Raw genomic sequence first — 24,824 nt, 5'->3', positions numbered from 1 at the left:
ACTTGGATCGGAGCAGGGTAGGAACTGCAGTTCTCATGGGAGTTGTCAGTTTAAAAGGAAAAAGGAAAAAGACTAATAAAAAGTCAGCACAAAAGCCAGACAGAAGCTCCTACTAGAACTTTATTGATTTGCAGACCAAGCGTACTGGCTACTGTGCATTCTTTTCCTAAGAAGCCGTTGATTATGGTTCACAGTCACCAGGTACAGTTCAGTTATATAATGCATGGCCCCTTGTGCAGTGACTACTGACTTTTTCATTTCCTCCGAAACCAACAGCTTTGACTTACTTAGTATTACAGAGGAGTTTCCACCCCTCCACACTCACAAGAAATATTTTATTAGATTGTAAATGAAGTTATCTTATTCTCTGAGGTTATTTTCTACAGCAGTTTCATTTCTCCCTTCTTCTGTCTTCTTCTTTTTTATTTTGTTTTTATCGGATGCTAAAGGGTAAAATGTAAAACAGAGTGTCAGTGAAAGGAACTAAAAACAAGTATACCTTTAATGTACTGGGAGAGAAGAATTAAATTGTACTTCCACCTCCTCTGTCTAATAGCTTATACAATGTGAAATGAAACAGAGTAAGCTCTTTTATTATTTCAGCTCCTAGCAGTGTAGTTATAGTTAAAGGTGTTTCACATTTCCCATTATAAATACTCATTTTCACAGCTTTACAGAATGTCATAAAAATTCACTCTTGATTGAAACTTACTCAATAAGGTCATAACCTAAGAACAATTTCAGAGATAACATTGGGCAAAATCTAGCTGCTGAAGAGTGAGGTAATCTGTTCAAGCAAGCTGAATTATTTGGAAATCTGACCCCCAGAATTTTATTAATGATCAAAATACTGATGCGTTAAAACAAAACCTGTTGTGACACATGCAATCAGCACATTTACTGGGCTCTTCTGCGCTTACTTGCACAGATCGGCAATGCATTGTCAATAGATCACACACATCAAATGTATAATTTCTTTTTACGACATGGAAGGAAGGTATGTCTGAAGTATATGCAGAAAGAGGGAGGGAGGAAGAAGAACTAGAACTGAGCAGCCATGTGAGTGTGACTACATCAGTGACGTGGAAGAGCACAACACCTACTAAAGACTCTTTAATCTTTCCTTCCCCTCCGTCTAGCCATGAAGGTAAATCCCCGACCAGGCAATGCTTTTACTTTCATACTATTTTCAATGCCATTTTTGAGAGCATCACCTGTAAGTGATCTTTCTCTACTGGGAGTTTCACACCTTAAAGGAAATAAATTATCTCATTGACTTCAGAAGCCATATTCAGATACTGAGATTTAGGTGTATCTTCAGCACTTAATGATTTGCATTTTAGGGGATTCATCTGGGAAACCAACATATGGCCCTGCACTCTGCTGTGCCTTGTGCTGTACACTCACAGAACAAAAATACAATCCCTTCTCCAAGGAGCTTGCTTGTTATTCTCAGTTAGCTTGTCTCCCCAGATCTCATTCTCCTTGTCCAAGCCTGTCTAAACACTTTTTCTTGATATCACTATTTTTTCCTAGAGCAATTTTTTTTTTAGTGAATAGGATCAGCTTCATGGGTAAAAATGATGTAAGGATCTTCACCTGCTTCTGCTTCAAGCAAATGGTGCTGCAAAACAAAATTATGGCTCTCTATATATGTATGTATGTATATACTTATATAGTGGGAATCTCTCTGTTTTGTTTAAGTCTTCTTTTTTTTTAGGAAGCCTAAAAAGTGTGAGATGGAATTCCCACTCAAATCCAGAATTAAAGAATTGCTGAAGTTCCACCTCTCCCATCCATCCTCATCCACAGCCTTGTTAATGTCACTGCGACAGTGATGCAGGGTGTGGGAAACCTATGATCTCCCCCCTGCTCTCATTTGGAGAGTCTCTATATATCAGGTGTGTACCTAACTACTGGATTCTGGCATCCATTCTCTCTCTGCCTCAAGAAATACATAATTCATTTTACATTGGGGAAAAGGTAAAAAGAAGAGAGTGAGGATATATAACCCAGAATAATCTGGTTAAGGTACTAGATTGGGGCATAACAGGTTCAGGTTCAATGCCTTCCAGCATAGCAGGATGATAAAGCTGAGATTATATTTCTTAAGGAACAACTGTAGTTTCTGTGCTTCCTTCTTTTTGCACTCTGAATTTGTGGATATACGTGGATACAGTAGCTTTCTTCCTTGCTGGGGTTTGATGGACTTCTAGGCTGGGATCAGGTATCACCTGCAGAACTAAAACACGTTTTCTTTTTTAAACCTTTTTCCAAAAGTCACTAGCAGAGTACAGAGGACAGTTATCATACTTGCATGAGAGCTTGTGTTTTCAGAAATATTTAACCTAGGTATCTGAATTTCATTTTCAAAAAGGCTTTAACACACAGAAGCTGAAGGAAGATTTTCCAGGGCTTAAGTGACAGGTACCTATATTCTATCGCTTTTCTTTGGGATTTTGACATCTATATATGTCAGTTAAATTGTCATTTATCATTACTCTGATGTAACGTGTTATTATACATCATCCGAGCCCTATAACTATCAATACACAACCCCTTGGTAAATTCAAGGTGAAATGAACTTAAGCTAATTCCCATCCTTTACCGCTTGCAGTTGGCTAACACTGCATCCAGGGCAGCCCTCACAGCTTGGGTGACTTATACCAAATCAAATGAGTATCTGAGACCAAAGCTGAGAAAAAGTTGCAAAAAAAGTTGTTGTTTGCTAGTCTGATTTCACATGTCTTTAGGAAGAATAAAGTCCACGGTGTTGGCTTTGGTTTTGGTTTCCTTGCCCATATTTGCTTTTTTCTTTTCTTTTCTTTTTTTCTATCTAGTTGATAGAATAACAAGAGGAAATATCACCATGGGGTGTGTGGCAAAGAGAAGGAATACTCAGTGATTCATGCCTTTTAAGGTTCAATGACTTCACTAAAGCCCCCCACAAGTCTTATTTATTTTCCAAGCACAGTCATTTTGTGTAAATTATAGGCACAATCTATAACTTTAAAAATCCTCCTTTCCAATAATATTCACTGACTCTTACATGAAAATGAAGTACGCCAGCCTCTAAAGAGCACAGACTGTAAAATAATTACATTCATTCTTATTAAAATGGCCAGTCATTTGCTGCAAAAGTACAATTTGTGGTGGCAGAAGAAAGTAATTTGTTAAATAAGATATCCATCCAACTATTCATAATGCAATTTAATCAGTAGATTGTATGCAGACTTTAAATATAAAATGTCCAAAATCATCATACTGAATTATTAACAGTTGATATCTTGGGGAAGGGAGAAGTACAATCCATATTTGCAATGCTGGGAGAAAGGGGAAAAGACAGATTAGATCAACCACAGTGCTACATTTTTCATTCTCCAGAAACTTTCTCATCTTCCTGCTGAGATCAGAGGCCAGTGTACTAATAAGCTTTCGGGCTTTTGACAGACTAAGCAGTGGAGTCTTCCCAGTATCACTTCAAGCCTGGCTCTCTTGCATATGTGTTCAGACTAGCTTACTTTCTAAGTTCTTAGCTCCAGCCTGCAACTGATAACCCACTTTTAAGACTTTCCTTGCCACGTAATGTTAGGTGCAGACTAACAGGCAAGGATTGATCCACAGGTAGCATCTAAACTGCATTCAATTAGAGACATAGTCAGTTATTTCAAGTCATGCTAATAGTGTAAACTTTTCATGCTAATGTTGCCTGTAGCAATAAGTCTTTTAGAAACTGAAACAGCTAGATTCAAATTGTTATGTATGTATGGTTGTGATAAGTAGTTATTTCTAATCTGGTTATCCAAGGTTCCCTTTGTAGCAATTGTGAAAAAAGACGTTTCTACCAAATGATTCATCTCACTGTAAAGTGCATACCTATACACTTGACATAGATCAAATAAATCTTGACCTAATCATGCCTCTTCTTCTCCACTGACTATCAAAAAGTTTAGGGTGACTGTATCTCAAGGTGGGTGGTTGCACTGTAGGTGTGTAAGGTCATCTCAGATGGATTTCAGCCTCAGTTTCCAAAGGTAATAATATTTTTAAAAATGCATAGAAACTCAGATACCATTACTTCAGTGATATGTACAGTGGAAACCACTAAAGTGACTTCCTGGGAATGCCATCAAAAGTGTTGCATCCACTGAGTTCCTGTCAGCAATACAAATCAGTCATCAAACCCCTTAAATTTAGGCACCCCAGAAGTTCTAGCAACTGTGGAAGATACATGCAGAGAGGTAGACTGAACATGACCCTAACTCATTTACAAATGGAATTTAAGCACCTAAATGCAATTAGAAATCTGGCCTAAGGGATCTGGGCCACACCACATTGAGTAGAGCAGTGTTCAAATACTTTTGAGTATCTAGGTGTCTTTGTTATTGTTTTGGCTTATGGACATCCCTAACTGCCCCCTTCCCCTGTCTAGAGATGATATCCATCTGTCTCATTTCATGAGTGTTTATCATAGCTGAGTTTTCTGTATCACTATCTGACTCACGGGAACCTCCAATCTGTTCTCACACTGCCTTGTTTTACTCTGATGTGGGAAAGAGGATTGAGCACTGAGCACTGTAAACAAAGTGAGGATAAGAAAGGGGCAAACAGACGTGTGGTACAGGGCACAGCTTTATTTGAAACACCTCCCTTGTTGGTATAGTTGAGCTACTATAACCATACTGAACACTGGAGCTAAATGCTGATCTGAATGTCAAGGATGCTCTCTGTACTCTGCTATAAGTTGAACCATAACCCCAAACAAACTGTTGCAGACTTTAAATAAGGTCAGATTTGGTGAAGATTTTTCCAGATCAAATCTTGTCACCAATGATCATTGTTCTAATTTAATTAGCATTTCTGCAGTGGCCCAGAAATTGTTTTTGATGCTTACCTCAACGAGGCAAAAGAACTACTCACTGATAATCAGCTCTCCAGGATTCATGGGCTGGAGAGCTTGCAGACCTGAGCTGGATCTGAATATTTTGCAAGAAAATTGGTTTCTGTATTCTTTCCTCCTTTCTTTATGGCTCCAGATTCCTAGGTGTGTATTACACTTTGTATCTGCAGTCTGAAATAGCTCTTATTTCTATAAAATATCAGCAACCTTCAGCTGAAGGTTTGTCTTCAATACATTGTTAATTGATAAGTATATGGTTAATCTGTGAAGAAGCTTCTCAAAATTTCGTGTTAGTGAGGTCCTTATGAAGACAAAACTGTTTGACTACATCTCCACTGTTAAATAAAGCTGGGCCAAGGAGTGATCTCAAGAGCTGAAATTCTGATTACCAACACTGTTTAATTATGAGTTTGTTCCCTGGCACAGTTTTGACCATACAAACTAGCACCCCCCAGCCAATATCCAGCCATGGTTTGAGGGACAACATACATTAACAGTTATTCCCAACAGGCAGCAGGTTTAGGATCCTGCATCAGCTGCCACATCACAAGTGAAGACTGCTGCCACTCACTAATCAGGCCAGCCAACTGAGGAAATTCTCTCAGCCCACTCACCAACTGGTTCTTGAAGGAGATGGGCCAGGAAACACCTAGAGTGAAGATAAATAGCTATTCTGGCTTATCCTAGCTCTTCAAAGCACAAATACTTTCTGTCACCTAAGGTACGACTTCATCATCAACAATTACAAGGCATATCAAATTAACTCTACACTTGCTGCGAATATGCAAAGCTACAGTTAAGCAAGATTTGATTCGATCTTATATATGCATATCACTGCAGAGGCACCCAGGGTCTTGTGTTATTTCTCAGGTGCTGCTCCCTTTGGTGCTGTTTTTGATGATATTCAATCAGGACCTTCTTTTCCATTTTCTTCTCTTCATTCTCCTGACCTGTCAGTCACTCTTTATAAGCTCCTAGGTGCTATGCAGAACTAATTTCTTTCATCCAGGCTGGACTTTATGGTGTCCACTGTGGACACTTAACCCTCACTTCACATTCCTTCTTACTTGTCTTTGGGACTGCCTCATCCAATTTGTATGGTAACCTAGTTAGGTTTCAGGCAGCTAACACATTCTCTGTTACAAGGTCAGCCTTCCACCAGTTCCCTGCTGGCCAGCTTATTTAGTCAAGTGGTTTTAGGGACCTAGAACACCATCTGCATAACAGTGCCTCCCACTGATTTTGTAAAAGCACACTTGTAATTTCTGATGAACCACAGAAGCTTCTAGGAATCTCCATTTATAAACTGTCTGCTTTATTTTGGTCATTGACTTTGGTGACATGTCAGCTGGGTTTGCAAAATTGAAGGGAGAGTATATAAAAGACCTCTGTTAAGGATTACTTTAAAATATGGAGCAAAAATTCATGTACTTTCTATCTATTTGCTTTACAGTGATATTCTCCTAATTGTCAATAATTTTAAAAAGGTTATCCAAATTGAAAACTGGAGAATCCCTAGGCCTGTTTTACTTAGCTATGGAGTTTTTGAGGTTTATCAAACACTAAACCAGAAGTAAAATTTTGTTAAAATTATTTCCTTTAGTGTTCAATTCTCAAAATTTCCTCAGTAAGCTAATACCATAAAACTTATTGGCTTTTAATAAAGCATCATATTTTGGTTCTTTTGAAGATGTTATTCAAACACTCTTACTGGTCAACCTACAGCACACACATTTTCCAGTAGCTTGGCCAAGGCCTACCAGATTTCATACATATTGTATTGAAACATATTTTCTGCCCTGTGGTTCCCTCATTTGTTCATATATCCCTTGCTCTGCAAAAATATACGCTTTCTTTCTCTTTCTTGGACAAAATTTGCTAGAGGCTACTCAGGCAGTACCAATGGCTTATGAGATGAAAAATTCATGTATGCTCCATTTACCTTTTTTTCAAAATCTGGCACTTTTTATGTATGTGCAGGAAATTTACCTGAAGCATATTTAGCAGTTTTGCGGAGTTCTAATATGTGCTACCTGTATATGTAAGCAATTTTCTAACAACATATGGTAGGTGGAAGGAAACCTTTAGAAGTACTTTGTTTTTCACTCCAGCCACTTTTAATAGCCTGTAGAGATCTGCAGAATATTTTTTTGAAATCTGTAGCAGACAAAATATAATTTTACAAAACAGAAAGCAATGCCAAACAGTCATAATATGCTCTTACTGCATTTCTGTGTGGTGTCTGGCATATGCCAGGCTGTAATACACAGGATTAAAGGTTTATAGTATATCTTGCTCACTGAGATTCTCAGTTTATTGTAAAAAATTACAAGACTAATTCTATGCTTGGTTAAAAATAGCACAAATAATAAGAACCTATTATAATATGTGAGAAGGAAGTACATCATCAGTTGCATTTACTAATCTGTTATGCCTCAGAAAGTGTCCTTATATAAAGAAAATCTTTCGCTTCCTTTCTTGCTAGTCTCAGGTTTGTGGATCTGATTCTCCAGTGCATGACACCCATTTTATTCTAAGGTAATTTCATTTATTTTAATAGCATTATACTTTGATAACACTGGTGTGATGGAGTAGAGAATTAGTTCTGTTTATATAAGGTAGCTTATGGCCTTTCCTACAAAACTGGGACAGGACTCAGAATTTACTCCTAATTCTATTGTTCACATTCTGTGGTCATGTCTTCATAGTCAGATGCAGGAGGTCACGTACCTGCTTCGCTCACGCTCTGAGTTGTGAGCCCTCATTAGACAGGAGCCCTCATTAGAGCTTTTTAGCTTGCCTGAGCACTGTGCTAACACAGCCACGCAGCTCAGGACCAGTGGTGCCTGGTGCCCACCTCCTTAGAGCAGGCGCTGAACGTGCCTGCACCCACCTGAAGGCTCCAGCATGCTCTGTATGCCCTTGGAAAACAAACTCTGGTGCAAAGTGGCTTTGCTGGATTGGCTTACCGAAGTTATGCTGATAGACAATGATGGATAGTTATGCCAATAAGCAGTAACAGATACCAAGGAGGAGTACTGTTACTGAACCTGCTTGTCTCCTGTAGCCTTCACTGGAAATACTAAGCAAAGAAAAATTCAGCACAGAGTACAATGTACAGCCCTCTGAGCCTTCAGCAGTCAATGCCACACTTCGAAATCTAATTTACTGGCACCAGAAAAATCTGCTTATTTATTAATAAAAGAATGTCACTGTTTTGCCATTATTCAGAAGTGGATTAATTGTGGCAGAGAATAAAATAGATTCACAGTAAAGCAAAGGCAGTGTAACATGTTTCTGTGACAGCCCATAGGTGCTATAGATTTCCTGAATAAAAACATTGTTGAAGGAGAACGGAAATGTAGTGATGCCATTGAATATAATGATACCTTCTCTATGTGAAAATGCTTATTCTCCAGAATCAATATTGTGTGCAATTCTCCTAAATCAGCTATACAGAGAACACGTTAGCCTCCTAAGCAGAGATTATAATTAAGTTTCCTCTGAGCTTTCATGAATTCATAATCACAAGACAGCAATAATTTATTTGGCGTAGAAAACAAAATGACAAGATACCCAGAGAGACGCCTAGACAATTGCTTAGTATTTTACTGCTGGGAACTTAGTGCTTGATAAATGAATTAGTAAAATATTCAAAATGGCTCTGTGTGTGATCACAGAGTGGAGCTGTCTGAAATGACTTATGCTGGCATGTCTGATAGTTCCTAACAGTTATAAAAATACAGCTCATTGGGTTAAATTTACTAACATTTTGCATCAGCCCAGCAGCCAAAAATAGCACTAATAACATAAGTGCTGGTGATTATACTGGTACAAAATAAATGCACTATTTAAGAAGCTAAATCAATTTTGTAGGTTTTTGAAAGCACTATGAACATCCAACAATTGAGATAATTTTTTCTTTTCAATTTGTGAAAGAGTCTCTGTATACTGTACTTCAAAATAATCCCTCAGGTGTGTTCAAGCAATTGCATGTGTTTGTCGAAGGACCTATCCTTACAAAAGAACAAAAAGATTACTGATGAGCCATTGCACTTGTAACTTGCATCCCAATTTCCGTCTTATTTTTGTTAAGATACCTTTGATTCTGGCATTCAAGTTTATGCTCAAGTAGCAGTGGAGATTACATTATGTAAGTTTAAAAGGTCTTGATACTAGCAGAAAATAAAAATCAAGATGGTTTTACATTTCATATTTCCCTTTAAAAATGAATAGTGTTTCTGTGTTCCCTACATACAGAAAGGTATAGTTTAAAATATTTTAAAGCATATAAGCAAACTTTGGGAGAGCTTGTATCCTAAAACCTGAAGAGAAAAAGTCACGGCCCACAAACAGTAGGACAACAGAGAGACAATTTTGTAACAATAAGAACATAGGAACAGAAATAAGGTCTTAAATCATCAAATCAATCCAGCATTCTCCTATTGAGGATAACCACCTCAGGTGACCTGGCTAATACATCTAGCAGGCTGTTCTTCAAAATTATTCTACGTTTTGTACCAATTACTACTACTAGTAGTAGAGTTTGATCAAACAAAGCTCGCTCTTCTCTCATTCCTTGATCATTTTAGAAGCCCTTCTTTACTTATTTTTCTGTTTGAGTAAATCTTTCTTGAACCTGAAACACTAGGATGGTACCCAGGATTCCAGGGGAGATCTCAGTTCTGTGCAGAACTGTATGAATAGTCTCTCTTCTCTATGGGAAAAACTCTGGTGATTCATTCCCATCCTATGATCAGTTAAAACCTCTATTTTCCTCTCTTCCTCAGCTGTTTCCAGCTGAGAATCTCCCAGTTGATAGTAATTTGGGTGAGCTTCCTTTCTCTACTATATATTTTCTTCCTTTTTTTAGTCTTGAAGATCATCTGGATCTTTTGATGTGACATTCTGACTGTCCTATATATTAATAATACCCCCCAAAATTGGGTCACCAGCAAATTTCATTAACAGACTAACTTTTAATTTAGCTGAATAGTCTTTTGCTATTTCTTTTAATATGTCTTGCAAAGATGAATACAGACCAGGTTTTGTCAGTTCTCTCTTTCCTTAATATCTAGTACAGCCTTCTTAGCTAAACTTTTTTTTCTCCTTTTCCTATATATGTCTTCCTTATTTCCTATCATCTTTCATCCATTTGTCCATTTAGGAATTAATGGTCTCTAATTACAAGCTTTCCTCCTTTTGTTAGGAATAGGTTTTTGACAGTACAATCCCTTAACCACACAGAATTCTCAGATGTCTTTGGCTTCTGGGAACCTAGTCTTCTCATTCCAGTTCACTGCTGTAACTAGTTGCCTTGGTTTTCGTCCTTTCAAAAGCAAGGTCCTTTACTGTAGACTTTTTCTTGCACTCGTGGGTGCATCCCATCAGGGCCCATGGATTTGTGGGTGTCCAGTTTGCTTAAATGATCTCTAACCCATTCCTCCTCCACCAAGGGAAAGTCTTCCTCTCTCCAGACTTTCTCTCTTGCCTCCAGGGTCTGGGGCTCCTGAGGGCTGGCCTGAGCAGTAAAGACTGAAGCAAAGGCGGCATTCAGTAACTCTGCCTTCTCTGCATCCTTTGTCACCAGGGCACCCACCCCATTCAACAAAGGCCCCACATTTTCCCTAGTCTTCCTCTTGCCACTGATGTATTTGAAGAAGCCCTTCTTGCTGTCCTTGACATCTCTCGCCACATTTAATTCCAAATGGGCCTTGGCCTTCCTCATCGCATCCCTGCATACTCTCACAACATTCCTATATTCCTCCCAAGTGGCCTGTCCCCCTTTCCACTTTCTGTATACTTCCTTCTTCTGGCTGAGTTTTGCCAGGAGCTCCTTGCTCATCCATGCAGGTCTCCTGCCTCCTTTGCTTGACTTCCTACTCATAGGGACGCACCGCTCTTGAGCCTGGAGGAAGTGATGTTTGAATATTAACCAGCTCTCTTGAACACCCCTTCCTTCTAGGGCCCTCACCCATGGGATTCCTCCAAGTAGGTCCCTGAAGAAGCCAAAGTTTGCTCTCCTGAAGTCCAGGGTTGTGATCCTACTTGGTGCCCTGCTGCCTCCTCGCAGGATACTAAACTCCACCATCTCATGGTCACTGCAGCCAAGGCTGCCCCCGACCTTCACATCTTCCACCAGTCCTTCTTTGTTTATTAGTACGAGGTCCAGCAGCACACCTCTCCTTGTTGGCTCCTCCACCACCTGTGTCAAGAAGTTGTCACCAATGCTCTGCAGGAACCTCCAGGACTGTTTGTGCCTAGCTGTGTTGTCTTTCCAGCAGATATCAGGGTGGCTGAAGTCCCCCATGAGAACCAGGGCCTGGGATCGTGAGGCTACTTCCAGCTGTCTGTAGAAGGCCTCATCGACTTCCTCTTCCTGATCAGGTGGCCTGTAGTAAACACCCACAACAGTGTCACCTCTGTTAGCCTGCCCTTTGATCCTTACCCATAAGCTCTCCACTCGCTCTTCATCCACCCCTAGGCACAGCTCAATACATTCCAGTTGCTCTCTCACATAAAGAGCAACTCCACCACCTTGCCTTCCTGGCCTGTCTTTCCTAAAAAGCACGTAGCCATCCATGACAGCACTCCAGTCATGCGAGCTATCCCACCATGTCTCTGTAATGGCAATGAGATCATGGCCCTGTGACCGCACACATATCTCTAGTTCTTCCTGTTTGTTCCCCATGCTGCGTGCATTGGTGTACAGGCATTTCAGGGAGGTGCTCGAGCATGCAGGTTTCCCAGGAGGGCTAAAAGAGGGTCCTCCATAGCCACATCCCATGCGCACTTCCCTGGCTGCATTCACCTGCTGGAGGCATCCTGACTTGAGCAGTCTTTTGCCAACTACCCTGTCACTATAACTCTCCCCTTCCCCCATCTTTCCTAGTTTAAAGCCCTCCTTACCAGGTTGGCCAACCTGTTGGCAAAGACCCGCGTGCCCCGCCTCGTGAGGTGGATCCCATCTCTCGCCATCAGTTGTCGATCTTCAAACAGGGTCCCATGGTCGTAGAAACCAAAACCCTGTTGCCAACACCAGCGGCGCAGCCAGTCGTTAACCTGGAAAGTCCGTCTCCTCCTCCTCTCATCCATCCCCCTCCCTGGCAGGATTGAGGAGAAGATGACCTGGGCTCCCAGACCCTTGACCACCATCCCCAGAGCTCTGAAATCCTGCTTGATGGTCTCCAGTTTGCCCTTGGTGTCATTGGCGCCCACATGGAAGAGCAGCAGTGGGTAATAGTCCGAAGCGTGGACAAGCCTTGGCAGTCTTTCCATGACATCTCTCACACGAGCCCCTGGCAGGCCACAAACCTCTCTAGACATGAGGTCAGGTCGGCAGATAGATGCCTCCGTCCCCTGCAGCAGGGAGTCCCCCACAACAATCACCCGCCGCTTTTTCCGGGCGTTCCGGCAAGGCACAGGGTCTGTTGTCCCAGGTACTTCCCTTGCAGCCATGCCCATCTCCTCCTCATCCTGGAGGGCACTGAACCTGTTCTTCAGCTGCAAGTCTTCAGGAGGAGTAGGAGCCTTTCTCCTCCCACGAGCAGCGACCAGTTTCCAGCCTTCTTCAATGATGTTATGATGTACCGTTTCACATGGCACAGAGCCCTCTGGCAACTCCACTGCTGCGGGGGGTTGGGACTCCTGGAGCTGCACAGTCTCCAAGAATACCCTGTCTATCTCTTGCTCTGCTTCTCGGATGCTGCGCAGCCTACTGACCTCCTCCTGTAACTCCCTTACCTGATGACACAGCTCGCCAACAGCAGCACACCTCCTGCAGGAGAGCTGGCTGCCAGCCCAGGCCTCCCGGAGAGGCCCCAAGCACTCCCTGCAGCCTGAGACCTGTAGGGCTGCATCTACTGTCAGAGGGTCGGTCTGGGTCCCAGCCTCTGACACAGCAACTCCAACAGCCACTGGGGAACGCGCTGTGCGGCATGTCATGACCATACTTGAGGAAACCTACACCACCGGGAACAGAAATGAAGGGCCCTTCGTGCGCCCTTCTGCGCAAACTGCTGCATCTGTTTGCTGCCTCTGTTAGCTGCGCTCTGGGCCTGACTCTTATATAGGCCTCTCCCTAGCACTGGCTAAGAGGGTGCTTGACCTGCCCAATCAAGGGCCACTGGGATCAAAGGCCCCAACCCCCTCTGGTCAGGGGCAACCAAGAGAGCTCATTAGCAGCAGCCACTCCTAGCTAGAGCTTTTCCCAGGAGCTTTTCCCAGGAGAAGTCAAGGCCTCCTGCAGTTGTCCTTGCCTAGCTTCCCCTTTCCTGTTCACAGCAATCACCTTCTAGTTCCTTGGGGGTCCTCAGGAAGCCCACAACTTCCAACAAGATCCTCAAGTTCTAGTCAGAGCCCAAACACTGCTGCGCAAACTGCTGCGTCTGTTCGCTGCCTCTGTTAGCTGTGCTCATTCCCCCATAGCGGACAGGTAAACCCAAAGCAAAGCTTAGAACAGTCTCATGTTTGATCTGTGTTACACAGACTGGTAAGGACATAGGCAATATCAGCATTTTGATCTTTTACATGATTTGATTATCATCCAGAATGTGTGATAGCTGCAGAGTTTAAAAGGCGGGTGGTAATTCAGTGCAACAAATACGAAGTGAGGGCTGAGGAGAACATAAGCATGAAGTGAGAGTGTTCTTTCCAAGTCTCTACAGTGTAAACTGAGTCAGTTAATCTCAGCAAATGAATTGAACTGTTATGCAGAAGGCAAACAAAACCCTTTCTTTTTTAATAGAATTGTTGAGAAAATCTGTACTGAACATTAACTCTCTGACCAGATAGATTTGGGTACCCTGACCTGTCATGACCCTAGATTTCTTGAGGGACTATAGATTTCTCCTGCGGCTGAGTTTCTCTTGAAATTGAGCTAACGGCACCCCCCTATATCACTGGGGTGTTGTGATGTTCAATATACTTATTAAAAGTTGTGAGAGGCCATACAAATGTACAAAACAATGAGGAAGGCATTCATATTTGCAAAACCTTTTGAGATCCATATCTGAAAGAAAGTAAAGGCAAATTATTAACTATTGATGGATTAAGTTTTTATATTTTTTTCTGGATTTTTCTGTTGTGTGCATTTTTTTAATATTTTTCCAATAGCAATCTCCAATGCAGATATACAGCATCTGAATAAAATGGGGCATGCAAAAAGATAAAGTCTAGTGTAAATCAAACTCTGTGAAAGTTTTGATGTAGCAGATTCATGTTAGAGATTTATTCTGCTCTAGCTCCATTTAAATTCATCATTGTATTGAGCCTAGAAACATTGTATCATCTAGAAAAGTCACTGAAAATTTGACAGATTCTCAGATATACCTTGGTGCTTTTACCCTTACTTCTGTGAACCTACAATTCTTTACATCAATGACTGATCAACAACACAGATCTTAATATAATTCCTCAGTCTCCACTTGGAGACAGAAAAGAGAGTTATAAATTGCTGTACTGTTTGTAGGTCATAAAAATTAAATATTACAGTGGAAACGTGGAACACATGACTGTAGTTGCCCATGTCAGGTGCCAAGCTTACACCAACTTTGACAGAGGAGCAAAATCTCTTGTAACAGTTATGATGGTGTTAAATGAGAGGTGAATATTTGTCTTCAGAAATTTGCTTGTTATAGTATTTAAACAAAGAAGATCTAGAAATGAAGGATCCTACTCTGACAACTAATTCCTCTCTCCCTCTCTCATTTATGAGATACAGATAAACTTGTGCATTTCCTTTGTGGTAAAGAAAATGGACGAAAGATTTGTACAGACAACAGCAGGACAAAAAAAGAATGTGAAGGTCACAGAAGCTGGGTTATAGGTCATAATTGCGGAGAAATCACAGAATTAAGTTTAGTTAAAAAATAAGTCTTTATCTCAGTCACCCCCACAATAAGGGGCAACCCCCAAAATAAGCTGAATTATTTACTGTCTTCTATGAATGAAGTTTAATGACACAGCTTAGACAAATGAAAGGCGATTCAACAGCGAAAAGGGCTGCCTGACCACTTCTGCACCTTAGTCTAATCATCTAGAGGTGTGTCTGTTCAGAGAGCTAAACTGGCAGAAAACTGGTAACTTTTTTTTTGAGTGCAGTGACAAGTCAAGGGAAGCAGTAGCAGTAAACACAGTGTTCTCAGAGGAAGCTGTCCATTAGGTTGGCTTAATGACCTTGTGAAGCCACACCTGTATGTGTGTATGTGGCTTGTATCACATCACACCTACATCACCGTGTGATGTAACAAGCCTCCCAGGCACTTCTAAAAACCTAACCTGTGGCCACAAACCTCTTCACTTTGTTAAATGACACCAGTTTACAAACTGTTATCACATGTTGCGATGACACTGCAGTGAAACCCAATGCAGTATCTTAAACAGATGGTACTGAAACACAGCTACATGAAACGGCTTTTGTTTCCAAAGTGAACGGCAGAGGTTACGTTATTCACATGCACTGGGCTGTCATGAAGATTTCACATCCAGAATCCTAGTTGGGAGGAAGACAGCAGTACTTTCAAGAAAATAATGACATACTGAGTGAAGTGACTGTGTTGAACTGATATCACCAAAACATACATGGTGGGTTTTCCCCTCCTACTCTCTTCCAGTGGTTTCCCACTTCTGGTCTGCCCATAGACTTTTTCAAGATAACTGAGCAAACCAAGAGTCAGTAAGCTCAAATTGCAATGCTGAGATTTGAACTGTCATGAAAAAATGAAGCAGTCTGAAAATCTAAGACGTTCAAAATCCATATTATCTACATGAAATTCACAAATAAAGTGAGCTCCCTGTAGTCCGGTGATTCAAAGGATATCCAAAGGTATCCAACAGCTCTGGAATTCAATGAGAGGTAATTATCAGCCTTCCTGGGAGTTGTGCTTGATTTGGAGCTGATAACTTACTTAATGTTAATGCTCTGAAATGCTCAGTCTATCCTGCACCTGCCACAAAAGAAAGTTTCATTCTACATGTGGAGTCAAAGATTTCTGTGCAGCTTACTTTCATTCGCTGCTACAGTGCCAAAACTGTAGGAAAAAAATGACTGCTTGTTAAGCGGCATAGAAATCTCTGTTTAATAGGGATGGATGCATACATGACATTGAAAGACAAGACCTGGATTTGACAACAGGAGAAGGTTGTGCGTTATAGGATACTGCCACTCACCAGCAAAGCTCCTCTGGTTCTGCACTGCTCTAGTGTCAGTGATTATAGCTCCTGCAAGCAAGAGGGGAGAGACACTTGAGGCATGAAATAATTGCATAATGACAATTTGAAATCTGATCACAAATCCTTCATCATTTCTGCCTTGTCCTCATTTCTGTTGTGCTGAGGGGGTTATCTGCTAAAGCTGATGGGGGGAGGGTTTCACCTGAGTGACTCCCGCTGAACTGAAATTTCTGCCTTCTACTTTGGTAATTCAGTGCCAAAGATCAGTCTGCTAATGAACAGGCAGCCTGCACTTTCTAGGGATTATGGAAATTGTTTAAATGTATGGGATGCAAGTAGATGTATCAGCTTGAGTATACAGTTCCATGGGAAGTAACACAATACTGCTTGATTTGGGACTTCCCTGCAATTGCATGCTTATTTAAGACCTTTAATATGGAATGACATCCTACAAAACAATTTGATAACAAACTTATTTATCAGCTGAACACTATAACAGAGTACTTTATATCCTGTAGTAAATCTCCTCAAGCAGAGCAAAACCAAACAATAAACAACATATTCTAGTTCAGACACCTCAGGGTCTATTTTATACTTATAGTATTTTTAATTATATTATTGTTATGACTAAAGATCCTATTTTGGGCTCCTCTGTGGCAGTGCAGTGAAGATAGATAACAGAAAGATAATCTATCCTTCAGAGAGCTTCCAATGGATGAACAGAAGAAACTGATAGGCAGAATAGATATGAACAGAAAGGGTATAAGCTACCAGTGAGAAGACTGATGAGTGTACAAGTAAGATTTAACCACTGTTGAGATTAGGATTAATTTTCTTCTGCCTTTAGTCAAAATACCAGTTGCTGAAGTGTTCTGACCATTTTCACCTCATGTTTCTGCTCTTGAAAATCTCTTCCCTGGTCTCTCTCCTGTGGACATTTCCACTGAACACTATAAAATTCCCTGCACTTTCTCCTTGTCCAGGCTGACATTGCCTTTCTACTTTGACTGTTTATAAGCAGATATTTCTCACATTTCTTCCTGTTCAAACCAAAAAAATTCTGAAAATAAGGAAAAAATTGTGAGGCAAGGTTTTGTAATATCTGCCACTGTTTGCAATAAGAGAACTCAGAATTTGAGGTATCAACTGTATCTTTAGTGAAGAGTCTACTCGCTTTTGCATATTTCACTGTGGCAAGGCAATCTGCTATTGTGAATGTAGTGTGTGGGAAGCCTCAGGAGCCAATGCTATAAGGGTTTTATCTCTTCTTTCCAGTAACTCAGAAGAATAGAGGATCAAAACTGAGTGCTTTATCTAATTGTAACTGAGATAGTAAATTCAATGTAATGTCATGTTGTATAGGCCAACTATTTGCCTAATGAGGGAAGTGGAGCCTGAGGGAGCAATGGAAGTGAGACAAGAATGGATAGCCAATCAAAATGCATATTAGCAAAGTTTAAATCTAATATTATAAATGTATTTTAAATTTATAATTGCCTGATTATAGCTCTGTTCCTTTTCTTGATCTACCTAGTATATTTTCTGGTGCCAGATCCTTTGTCTGTTCCATTTCAATAAGGAAGGAGCCCTATGCCCCAGTTTTCCTGTGCTATCCTATACCCTTCTTGTGAGCAATGAGCTAACACTTCTTCTCTTCAGGCATGCAGGACTAAATGAGAGAGCTCAAAACCATCCCTATGTGCTGTTGTCTACCTAAAGACTGCATGTTTATAAAAACATTTCTCCATATCTCCCAGTCTTGGTTTCCTCAATCCCTTCAATGGTTTTCTGTTCTAATGCACAGAATTTCAAGAAGACCAAGAACAATGCGACCTTCTTCTTCAAATCATCAAGATTATTTTTCCTAATTATTTTCTTTTTTTAAGTTGGATCCACTTCCCTACCTCTCTCCCTCCCATCAGGTGCTTTCATTTTAAAGGAAATTATTGAAGCTTAAATAGCTTAATAGAGTGTTTCTTCACTGGAAGAAACATGACCCTGGCAAGTAACGGTGAGCTCCGTATAAACTGAGGCATCGCACTACCTAGAAACAGTACGTAATCAGATTCCCCCTGGAGGCGCACACTTGGAGGGATAGCTTGACAAGGACCTTGAGGGACTAAGATGCCTCATGAGAACCTAAGCCAAGTACACAGGCACTGCTAGCGTTGCCAGACCCTTTGTTCAATCCTGTTGATATCAAACCACCCTAGCACCTAAACGTCCAACTCTGAAATCCCGGACACACTTCAGATTACGCTTCAAGGTTAACACACAGTCACCAAAGCACAAAATTATTGATACTAATGGTTAACCTCGGCCCAGTTAGTATTTGCTCTGGTTATTTTACTTACAAAACAAACTCACAGATTACTCAGACCACATTTAACTGTTTACAAGGCTTGGCACAATTATGAACCTCCAGTTTTTGAAATAGCTAGCAGATGGGAGCACTAAATCCCTTTCCGTAGCTGAAGAAACTTGAAGTAACATTTCCAGCTTCTGCTCATTAGAGCTGTTTGACTTTTGATGTGATACATAAATACATGCAGCTCAAGGTAATGAATTGAGTGATAAGCTGCTGGAAGTTAAGGGCTGAACAATGCTGAGTATCCATCTTGTGAACTCAGGCAAGATTTTCTCAGCCCTATTTAGGATGCAATGGTACCTTCACTTTAGGTTTGACTGCTATTTTAGCTGCACTGTGCAAAAAAAATATTCAGTTATGTGAAAATAAATTTGCAACAAAAACTTGATCTGTTCAAAATAAAGTAAAGCCAAAGAACTTCCAAATATCACTTTAAGCATAACGAGGAATGAAAACATAGTTTTTGAACTTTCAGAAAAATCCGGTTTGTTTCAAAACCTGCAGCTTTCAGAAATCCTCGGCTGTGAAAGCATTATCTTGCTCTGGGAGAAATATTACTGCTATTCATGACTCCGCTGGCCAATATGTTCCCTCACAAGCCCTCACTCAACATCTGCTCTAACTTAGATGTCTGAAAGTCAGATAGTCACCCTATGCTTCAGTTATAAGCAAGCACCTCCGGATGGCAGTTCATCTAATTTTAAGATAGACATACATGGTAAATCAGAAGAATCTCCCTCTGGAAGTACCAATTTTTTTTTCCCATTGACAATGCAGGAAGCGAAAGATGAGTAGCTCAGACTTATCTGCAGGTGAGTATAAACAAGTCAGAATCCAGTCCAGAGCTAATGTTGGTTCCAGCCTTTTCTCTTGTCTCTTGTCTCTCATCTCTTGTCTCTCGTCTTGTCTCTTGTCTCTTTCCTTTTTTTTCTCTTTTCCTGGCCTTGCCTTGCCTTCCCTTTTGTCCTTTTCTTCTTGCAAAAGTGTCATTTTAATTATTTTGCCATAATTTTTCATTGTTATACAAATACATATTTCAGAGAATGATATCTGACCAAAAACTTTGTCTGCAGTTCAGCACACACCCAGCTCAGCATTTTTCCCACTTTGTGATGAATCATATTGTATCAAACCTCCAGAGCAATTACCACAGCACGGAGTCAGAGTGGACTCTCTGCTCAGCACCACTGCTGTGGATGGGGGAGTGCTGTGTTGTGAAGCTTTCAGCTGACAATCCATGATCTGCAAAATACCTGCTGATAAAAGATGTTCGAGTTTAACAGCAGAGTCTTGGGCCATACTTTATGGACTTCATGGACATACAAAACTATGACTTCTTGATCCAAAGACAACCAACAGATGAGACTGCTATAACTTTTATTGGGTGCAGAGGGATCCTCGGGGCCTGTTTTCTTGATGCAAGATGCTTCCCAGCCAGACATGACAATACATCATTGCCTCATCTTTCCCAAGCTGCTTATTGCTCTAGGAAATATTTTTCTTCTGCTTAATTAAACAGCATTATGATTGCTGAGACAATAACTGTCTTTAAGATAACAATGTTTATGCTCTCTTACCCTTCTCTACACCTTCCAAGTCATATCTATTCATGAGATATTTCAGACTGAATTTGTATTTCAGTGTTGCCAACTTTTATGGCCTAATGTCTTCCTAAACTAGCAATGTAATTATAACTGTCTACCTCCTGGTATTTATTATTGATATGAATATAATGAAGTAGCTGATTAAGCAGTCACTGGTTACTCCTGTAATCACCAGACCAGCCCCCTAAGGAAACTGGGTTCAGTAACATGTCACTGGAATGATAAAATCTTAATGAGTCATCAATGAGATGCAGAATTGTGAGGCTCAGCAGAGTTCAAGTCCTGTTTATCATAAAAATAAAGGAGTTAGGGCTGGGTGAGGAGGAGAAATAGCACAAAATGGAGGAATAGACCTTCAGCTGGTGCTATTTGCACTCGCTCTGTTGGTCCTGTGACAAACAGCACCTGCTGAAGATCTGTCCCTCATCTTTAGCATGGTAGCTGCAAAATCTTTATTCTAATACGCAGTACCATTTTCACACACTCAGCTCCTGCCTGACATCTACATTAATTCAGATCATGTCAGAGATGGGATGGCATCCTCCCCACCTGCCCCCCTAAGCTCACCTCCTCATCCTCCTTTCACGAAGAGTGTCTGTGATAGGAAGTGATTTACAGAAAAAGGGTTTCCAGACCCTCTGGCATCTTGGATCTGCTTATACAAGCTTGTCCTGATTAATTCAAAATTCTTCTTGTTCTAATAATCCTCTCCATTTCAAAGCCTCTTTGTAGTTTCTTTCCTACCTTTTGCTGGCATGCAAACGAGCAACCTCAGGTATGGATGTTTAACTTTTTTTGTTCTCTCCTTTTTCAAAATCTTATAGGTTTGGGGAGCTGTGATATGCTCTGTCTTTTTCTTCCCTTAATCTGTATTCTTCATGACATTAATAATTCATTTTCTTAAGAAGGGAGAAAAAAAAAAGAAATTACTCAAAGCCCTGTTAGACATAAAGAAGTGACAATGTTTCCAGAAGAAAGACTGCAGGTCAAGTTCAGACCTGGGAAAAATGGCTGCAACTCTATTGAACTACTTCCAGATTATTCATAACGTCAAGGCAATATGTCAACTAGTCAATAATGTATCCTACTCCACTCTTCAATTAACCTTTTTATTCTTAAGCATTTAGCTGGGTAAGTCACGCAAATGAATTTTTTGAAAAGGTAATAAACAGTGAGTCACAGGAATCAGCAGATGGGTGATTAGCTGTTTAGTTTTACAGTTTATTATTTATTTAAACTGTTTTTGATGCATTATTGAAGCATTAACATTAATCCTTTGGGGGGGGGGAGTATTAGTAGGATAACCTTTTTAAGTGTAGATATGGTTCTCCAAGAGCTGCATATGACATCATCTAAGGTACATACATTTTCTTCAGTAATCTGATATTTCAGTACTTCATGCCCTTGAGGTGCAGCTATTATTCCAATTATACAAGCAAGGAACTGATGCAAAGACAAAAGGAGGGAGCAATTCAGGTACCTAAACCTACATATCTAGTACTATCTCAGACACCTTCAGATGCCCAAAACATCAGTATAAGACTGGCAAACATGACACCAGACCTACTAAAGACAGAAGTCAGGTAAGCTATCCTATTGTCTCTGCAGTGGCACTAGATACCTGTGCTTAGACATATTAATTGCTTCCTCATAGTCAAGTGACTGAATTTAGTTATTTTCCTGACAACAGCTGATGTTCAATAACTTTGCGTGTGTGTGTGTGTGTGTGTGTGTCTGTGTGTCTATGTGTGTCTGTGCGCATGCATGCACATGCATGCATGGTGTTCCCTTGCAGCAGGCATAGAGGGCATTTCAGCTTAACTAAGGGGCTAAGGTCATCCCCACAATAACTTCACGTAAGTCAGCTAAAACATGGTAACCTGCTCAGTGGCTCACCCATTATAACTAGCTATGGAGAGAAAGGAAGTCAAAACCAGAACTTCGAATCCAGCCTACTAATACCAAGGTTTATTTTCCTAAATCTGGCCTCTGCCTTTACTCTGCCAAACAAAATAAATAATATATGATGACCACACTAATAAAGGCTTTACTTACAGAGAATAACCACTCGGTCGTCTAGAATTTTCTTCTTGTTTTAAGTGACACTGTTATGAACTTTTTTTTTTATATTGCAAGCCTGATAGCTGAGAGCAGAAACCTACTTTTGAGTTATGGTGACAGACAGCAGGTGGTACAGACCCAAAATGCCTGTGTGAACTGGCAGATTCCTCCCTTTGTTTAGTGTCTCCCAGTTATTTAGAGTACACGTGGTCTTGGAAACCGATACGTAGAAAACATACCTTTGCGTATATTTCTTCTGATGGGTTCGAGAAATTGTCGGCCGAGAATTTATGAATAAAGATGAGTGACTGTGCAATTTCCTTTTATAAAATGTGTCTACTGAACAAGTGGGAAAAGTAAGTAGCTGCTGTTCCCTATGAATATTGTTGATCAGTTTAATGAATTATGCATGTATCCTTCCTAGGTCCAGTGTCCTCTGGCATTGCTTAAGCAGTAGTTCAATATTTTCTACCACTTTGATAAATCATTCAACAGGAAAACAGCAAGTCTTGATTCTTGAGCCACTGTTCAGAGACATTGACTCATATGGCTCGTTGAACAGTTTGCTTTTACATTCCATAGCTGAAAGTCTGACATCTATGTCTTTAAAGTCCACCAAGGTCACAGAGACATCAGAGTTGTGAATTTTCAGTCTCTTGGATGCTAGGAAATGGCTTGAAACTCAGAAGGAGAAATTCTGCTCCTCTAGAGGCACAAGTTTTTCTGATGTTTGTTATCTTTTTCTTTATAAAGATATGAGATAATAATGGTGTCCCAAGTTTTTTTCTTTAAAGAGAATTAACGGTCAGATAGTGGTCACTGAATATCTATGATTGCACTGTTCAGTGAAAAATAGTCTGGGGCTTTCTTTTCAGGTACAAATCTACTCTAGACATCTCTTCTGTGTATATTGTGAGAAAGATTATGTAGGACTGTTGGCTAAATTCTGCAGTTCGTAGATTATGGGTTAACTAAATAATGCTTTAGACAAAAATAGTATTCTTTCTTTTGAAAATGAATGGTTACAAGCAATAACTGAACAGACAGATCTTTCCCACTGCTATACGGTACAACTTCTGTTTAAAAATAGAGAAATGAATTATTAATTGGTTGGATAACCAATTTTTGATAAGATTATCTTGGTTGGGTTATCTTCAAGGAAAAAAAAAAGAAATTTGTCATTTCCAGAACAGTTTAAGCTCGTATGTTTGATAGTTCCCAAAGCTAAGTAAAATAACAAAATAAGCATGCTAAATATATGCTGACCTTTTAAATGAATTCTCTGTGTCCATATTGGAAGTCCTTCTGGTCTGTGTTTTATCTGATGCTCTAAGAAGCAAGTTTAGTGTCAGATTATCTGTAGAATATTCAAAGCAAATAGCATTCAAATACAGAATCATGAGCATTCATGGCAGACATAACTGGAAAACTCACATTGTTTCCATCAGGGAACAAGCCCTGTAAACCATACATCTATCCAAACAAATGCTTGAATATCAAACAGTCACAAAGAACTTTTGGCAGATGTGTTAAAAAAAAATCATAAAAACTATCTAACAATTATATCTGACTAAAATAAGAGCTTTATTTCAAAATCATGAAGAACATAAGATACAATCTGCACTTCCAAATATTTATGCAATGTGTCAAGAAACAAAAATGAACATCAGAACTAGAATCTTTCTCCTGGGACCATTCTGATAAATATGGACAGAGCTGGGAACCTATGCAAGGGGATAAAGTTAGCAAACAAAAAACTATAATTAATGGCTGCAAACAATGTGGAAGAAGATGTGCCACCTATCCTTCATCTAAAAGAATGGAAATAAGAAATGAGGGGAGAGACTCTTACTCCTCAATGATGGAAATGAAGTATATAACACACTCAAATTTCCTGTAAGCCTTTACTCCATTTCTAACACGTATCCTGCAGTCAGGCTATCAGACTAACTAACTTCCCCAGTGCTGGAGCTTCCACTGTGTCCTCAAACTGGCAAGGCAGTCCTGCAAGTGTCGTGTATCCCACATATTTGAGAAACTATTCTGTTCTGCTACTGCTGATACCTTTGTTATGATTTTGTCTTGGTGCTCATTTCCTATTTTTATATCCAGCTGGGGAAAGAGCTTGACACACACACACACCTTCCCAACATGTTACACAGCTGCTTGTTAGTACACAGCGGGGAGCTGATCATAAAGAATCCCAATTCTATTCTTGGCTCTCAGGGGGATGTATGATGTGCACAGCCTGGGGAACTGAATTGTCCAAACTGATGTAGTTATCCTAAAAAGCAAGATGGAAGTGGAGATAAATTGGGGTCTGACTTATTAGCCCGTTAGCTCTGAATCCTTGGTCTGACTCTGTGCAAACTCTCTGTTATATCATTTTAAGCTCACTAGCTTCCTTCTAAACTGCCTTCTGTGTTAGATTTATGACCTTACTCAGTAATAATAGCAGTAAAATAGATAAGGATTTTAACAGCAGTTAGGAGTGAGATCTGTTTTCTTCTTTCCTGTTTCTGTGGAATATAAGAGTATTTGCTGAAAGCCTCCTTCTTCCTCTTTGCATTTGTTTGTTTGTTTGTTTTTTCCTAACACAAGATTTGCCCTCGAATTTGAATGGCGTCCTTTGCATAGTGGCAGATCTATCATGATATTAAAATTCCACAGGTGTAGCTAGAGAATATATTTTCCTTTGTATCTGAATGTTGCAGAAAAC

At 40.2% G+C, this 24,824-nt stretch overlaps 1 long non-coding RNA gene across 1 annotated transcript in view; it reads right to left on the bottom strand.

Moving 5' to 3' along the window:
• Nucleotides 1-326: 326 nt before the first annotated feature.
• LOC106495513 (uncharacterized) overlaps nt 327-24,824 on the bottom strand; it is a 43,445-nt gene continuing 18,947 nt past the window's right edge. The window contains exons 2-3 of the long non-coding RNA XR_001294464.1: nt 16,070-16,120; nt 327-443 (exon numbers count right to left, since the gene is read on the bottom strand). This is a non-coding gene — a long non-coding RNA (uncharacterized lncRNA). The remainder of the gene's footprint in view (nt 444-16,069; nt 16,121-24,824) is intronic.

Source organism: Apteryx mantelli, chromosome 1, assembly GCF_036417845.1.
Source record: "Apteryx mantelli isolate bAptMan1 chromosome 1, bAptMan1.hap1, whole genome shotgun sequence".
In the NCBI taxonomy this organism is placed as follows: domain Eukaryota; kingdom Metazoa; phylum Chordata; class Aves; order Apterygiformes; family Apterygidae; genus Apteryx; species Apteryx mantelli.
The sequence above is the reverse complement of the archived record's forward strand: the minus strand, read 5'-3'. Positions and strand labels throughout refer to the sequence as shown.